The following is a 6000-nucleotide window of genomic DNA, read 5'->3' on the forward strand; positions in this document are numbered from 1 at the left end:
TCCGCTTATCATCAAAAATAATCACAAAAATGGGGATGTTGCGAAAATGTGCACTTTTCGATGGACGAGCCATCTAAAATTGCCAATAAAATACACTAAATGCTTTCTATAGAGCTTCAGCAACCTCTAAACCCATCATAATGTATGAGACAAATGTAGATCGTGGCATGTTACAACTTTGTTTCAAAGACAGCGAACCATTTTATCCAACCTACAACGTGTCAGGTTTAAAAAACTGTTTTTTCAATAGATTTTTTTTACTTTGACTGTAACTCCTGAGGGTGATGTGATAGGACTTTAACATATTCAACAAACTTATGTATTTTGATTAGATAAACAACTTTGTCGAAGACATCAAAGCCCTAATTTAAAAAACAAAAAAGTTAGCATTTTTATCTCGCTATCGGTGGACCCCTTGGCAAAAATTTTGATACTAGAATATGCTCTTTGTAAAACTGAACAATGTTGCTGAAGACATGAAATGTCTATCTCTTCATCCCTGGGCGCTATTAATTTCGTACAGCTAGATTGAGGTTCTGCACCACTGTGCAATGTAAACACTCTGGGAAGCACTTTTATTACCAGCAGATACCTTAGTACTTTTGTATCGCTGAACTAATCGACTGTAGGTACCACTCTTCCGACATTTCCGACATCGTATTTCATGTTAAAAAAATCTTAATTTCGAATTATTTTATGCATAGCATGACAAAATCTGTCAATCACGGCTGATTATCGTATATCGGTCGTTTCACGGATTTTTTGCGAATTGTCGTACACAAAGGTCGAGTTCATACATATGTACATAAAAACGAGTCTCTCTTCTTGTCGTAATAAAATCATGGAATGCATTTATATACGATAAAGAATATGCATGGGCCGCACATGGTAGGTGCAGATATACGAAAATGAGTTTAAATGACATTCTATACGATATAATCTGTAAAATAAAATACGACTTCTGGTTGTCTGGGCTTTTGATGACAGTGGCGATGTAGTTCTACGTTTGAGATCCTATCGACAGGCCACCAAGCGCGGATAATATTAGGCAGACAGCAATTTCTAAATACTTACAGTTTTGTAGTAAACTTACCAAAATAGCAAAATTCCTCGATCGAGAATTGAACTCCAGTCCTCCGAGTTCGCTCATCCGATATCTTACCACGATGCCAACTCATCAGTTAATGTGATCCACGCTATAGCTCTACACAGCAAAAAATTTCTAAAAGTATACGGAATCTAAAACACGAGTGATCTATTTTTTTACGAGTGTAATCCACAAAAGATGTAATTTTCAACTCCTTTTGATGTAATTTTAGTCTTTAGAATAGAAATAAATTGTTTTGATATAATTTTACATTCTGTGATGTAAAAACCAAGCGGTCAATGAAATTTATATCACAAACAGTGTAAAATTATATCTGTTTGTTTAAAATTGAATGGAAATTCTCAACTTGTGGCATTTGTGTTTGTTTTTGTCCGAGCAGCCATAAAAGTTCCAATCAGTTCTGCAAGAAAATTTACTATGAAAAAAACCAAGGAAAACAAATAAGTCGACGGAATTCGGATGAAGATAAGGTAAATGACATTATGTAAGTGAAAGATGTGGAACCTAATTATTATTTTTGTTTCAGCAGATTTACGCAGTGAAGTGGAACCACGATTGGAGAATACTGATGACGACGCTGACCGGTAAAAATAGGCTGTATGAAGTCCATCATCTAAACCTGGCACTGCTCATGATGGTGGGTGAACTTTTTTTTATTTTTATGCTTCGATTTGAAAATAAATTCCTTCAGTAAAAGATATAAGTGTGTTTCAATTATTTATTATTTATACCTTCAAAAGCGGCAAACAATCAAAACAAAATCATAATTTACACCGTTGTGTATTTTTACACGGCAAAAGGCGGTTCCATTGACGTGCATCGTTATCGATCTAAATTTACACGCCCCAAAAATTACATTCTTGTTAAAAATACACAGTGATAGAATTTTAGACCAAAAACGATGTTCCGATTTCGTGCATCGTTTTCGATCTAAAATTACACGATTTTTTCTTGCTGTGTACAGGTGAGATTTTCTTTTTACTAACCGGTCCAGGGAAGAAAGGGAGAAACCGGATAGAGTGTCAATTGAAGGACCACCCATTTAGCCACCCATCGTTAATGTCGATTTAACATATTCTCAACTTTTCGGAGACATATTTACGAGTCGGCTCAACTGCTATAAAATTCAACTTTTTTTGGGCGAAGCTTGTCGTAAAAGAATGATAAAACATCATTCAATACCAACGCGTTTACGATGGTTATTGAAAATGTCTTAAAAATCGATTTGGATTATCTTTTTGGCTTTCTTACAGAAAGGCATAGGGAACGGTCAGTTGGGGATATCATTAATTAAGGGTCCAAGACCCCACTTTATAGGTACCAATCGACTCAGCTCGACGAGTTACGATGATGTCCGGGAATTTGTATGTTCCATAAAAACGTTCTTAACACATTAACTCCTATTCTAGGTTTCACGATTTTGATGAATTTAGTATCAAAAAATTGCATTTTTTTTCCTGTAGGACCTATCTCAAAACCAAAAAAAAACAAAATTGTTTAAAAATTTTCTATTCCATAGAACATATCTTGCTTACGTTGGCTCCAAAAAAGGTAGCCATTTGCTCAGCAGCAGTAACCAGCAATCGCTAAATTAATTACAGAGGCGATCGAAAATTTGACAAAAAGTTCATCAATCAGCCGAGAATCGACCCCACGACATTCATCATGAGAGTTCAGAGAGCTTACCCTTTGACCACTAGTGAGCGCTGAGAAACATGGCTCTCAAACTTGAGCACTTTGAAATATGTTGATGGTCAAACTCAGTTGCACCGTTCTGGTGCCTTGGCCGGTTTGCGGTGTGTCGGTCCCGCCGATATTTTCTGACTCTTTTTTTATCTCTCCTTTTTCATTGCTTTTCAAAACAGCAAATGGCGGCTTTGGGCAAGTCAATCATAACCGCAGCTTTACCTTCAGAGAGCCGGGTGTCGGCAAAACAGCGCATCCGCACAGAAAAAATACATGGAAGGGAAATGATTAGAAGATTTTTTCTGAACCACGCTTTTTGTTGTTGTTGTTAAGTTTTGGTTTAATTGGCTCGAGTGTCAAATCCTCATATACGCAACCTCGCTTTTTAAACCTTTTTTAAGTGAGACAGAATTATGTTTGAGAAAAGTTTCAAATCAGGATTAAGGTTCAGAATCCAGATTCATTATTCAGTTTCAGAAATCAGATCTGATATAATTTTTTTCATCAAACTTTGCCGAGGTTGATTTCAAACACCATATGGACAGGGGTTGCTTCTAATAACCATCCAGAGTTCATTTTTACCGGACAAAGCACATGTGCTGATAGTAGAAAAAATGAAATTTTAACCGTTTTTTTTTGTTTCTTCTGTCTGAAGAACGCGGCACCGCCGGCACAATGTTCTTGGATTTAAAATTGAGCCTATCTTCAGGAGTATACGGGTCACAAATGTATTAGCGAGAACAGTGGCATTATAGAATACATCATTGATATGTTTTATGAAATGAATTCTACCACTGAATTACTATTAAGAATGAGGATTCGAAACTAATAAATCTTTTTTTTTAAATTAAGCTTTCGAATTAAGATTTCTGTACAGACATGACATTCAGAATTAACATTTAGATTCATAGAAAAGGATCTAGATGAAGAATTGAAATTTAGAGTTCAGATTTTCAATAAATTCCAAATTCCAATAAATAGGTTAAAAATGATTTTGAATAATTTGAAGATTTTATTTGACCTCATTCAATTGTTTTGAAGTATATGATTCATGTAAATTTATTCAAATAAACATTCTTAAACAATCTTTAAAGATTCAGAATTCGGACTCAGAATTAAGTTTCAGAATTAAGACCTGACACCCAGAATTTTTTTTTTTGTTCCTTCTTCTGTTCAAAGAACGCGGCATCTCAACTATGTTCTTGGATGTAACAATGAGCCTACTTTCAGGAGTTAAAAATGGGTCACGAATGCATTAACGAGAATAAGCTGTGTGTAAAGTATGGAATTCATCATTGATTTTTTAGTGAAATGACTTTTTCAGTTGAATTTCTATTTGGAATGACAAATCGAAACTAATAAAAACCGATTTTATAAAATTACATATTTTTGGAAGCTTTCGAATTCAGAGTTCTGTACAGGATAAGCATTCAGAATCAACATTAGGATTTAAAAAAAAAAATAATTCCAACTAAGTCAATTTCGATTTGGCTGTAGGAAATTTGACAACTTCAATAGTCAATGCTAAAACCGCTTAAATACCTAAAGTAAAACAAAAATTTAGTCAATCTTTGATCGATGATGATCTTCAGTTTTTGATACGACTGAAAAACATTCGTCGGCGCCGATATCAACGAACTAGATATCCTTATTTAAAATTTATTTATTGCGACCTTCAAAACGAGATCAAACGTCGTTAAATTTGATTCGTAATGAAAATTTTTCAAAGCAGTAGAGGACATAAAACCCTAATTAAAGCCATTTTGGAAATTAACTAAAATTCTGGAAAAGCCCCAGAAACCAATTCCTACTTTGAAAGATGGGGATAAACATCTTTTAACTAATGCAGAAAAAGCTACAAAACTAGCTTAACAGTTTCAGTCTGCTCATGATTTTAATTTAAACGTTGTAAGTCCGATTGATGCTCAAATTTCCCTAGAATTTTATGATATTCTTTCTTAACAAAATGTATTTGAAAGTTCTTGTGAGACAAATATTGATAAACTTAAATTGATTTTCAAAAAATTTAAATTATGAAAGCTCCGGGGGAAGATGGGATTTTCTATATTCTTAATAAAAGTTGCCTGTAAGCACTTTAAATTTTTTGTTTAAAATCTTCAATAAATGTTTTCACTTGGCTTATTTTTCCAATTTGGAGTCAGAATCCAGTATCAGAATTCAAAATCTAAATCTAAATCTAAATCATTATTAGATTTGAATTCCTCATTCAAATTAAACATTATAACCTACTGTCAATTGAAATTGTAAACTTCGCAAATCATCGGTTTGTCGCACTGAAACTACACTAGATCCTTATTTTCGGAAAACGTCTCATGTGAAAAAACAAACATGATAGTAACCTTTTCGACGCTACACTAGTCCTGATTGACCAGAAAACGCTTCATGTGAACAACGAACGCGAAATTAAATTTCATCAATTTTCATTCTTCCGAAAGAAAATGAGAATAAATCTATTTGTATAAATTAACACTGAACACACCTACCGACATGACACACTCGTTTCACCCACTTCTCTGAACGTACCCCACACGGACCAAAACAAACGAAAAAGTGGAAAGAATTTTTGCGTGCGACTGCTGTTTTTGCTGCCGACGGAGATTTCTGGTCATCAAAAGGACTGATTTCGGCCTTCCAATTTGACCAGATATCCTCCAAAAATATTCGGACGATGGACGGGAAGAAGCTGCTATTTGGTTCCAGAAGTTTTTTTGCCAGGTTAGTAAACTGTATCGAATACAATGTTTTGTTTTTAATGGAACGTCTATGGGGAGGGTTCGGGGTATTTTGTTTGTATCTTTTTAGGTTTATCGATGGATAACTCTCGCCAATAGAAAGAAAACGATAATTGGGAAAAATCGTAAATAGACATCTATCATCGGATATGAATTGAAGGATTTTCTTTGATGACCTTGGAACCAAAAATAGATTCGCTAATTGGGGGAAAAGTGTTTTTAGCTGTATGAGAAGTCAACCCCCTTGCATTTGAGTGACTATAGCGGACGGGCGATTTTGTTAACGGTGACCTGTTTTGAAGATTCGTCGCGTACATAAACTACGCCCGAGCAGGACATAAAAACCGGAATGGAAAGGTAAAAAAAAAGATTTTTTAAGAATTTTTTTTGGAGTAACAAACTGCTAAGGAAATCAGAAATCACAATAATTGATCTCAGATTCATAATTCAAAT

Source organism: Uranotaenia lowii, chromosome 2, assembly GCF_029784155.1.
Source record: "Uranotaenia lowii strain MFRU-FL chromosome 2, ASM2978415v1, whole genome shotgun sequence".
NCBI lineage: Eukaryota > Metazoa > Arthropoda > Insecta > Diptera > Culicidae > Uranotaenia > Uranotaenia lowii.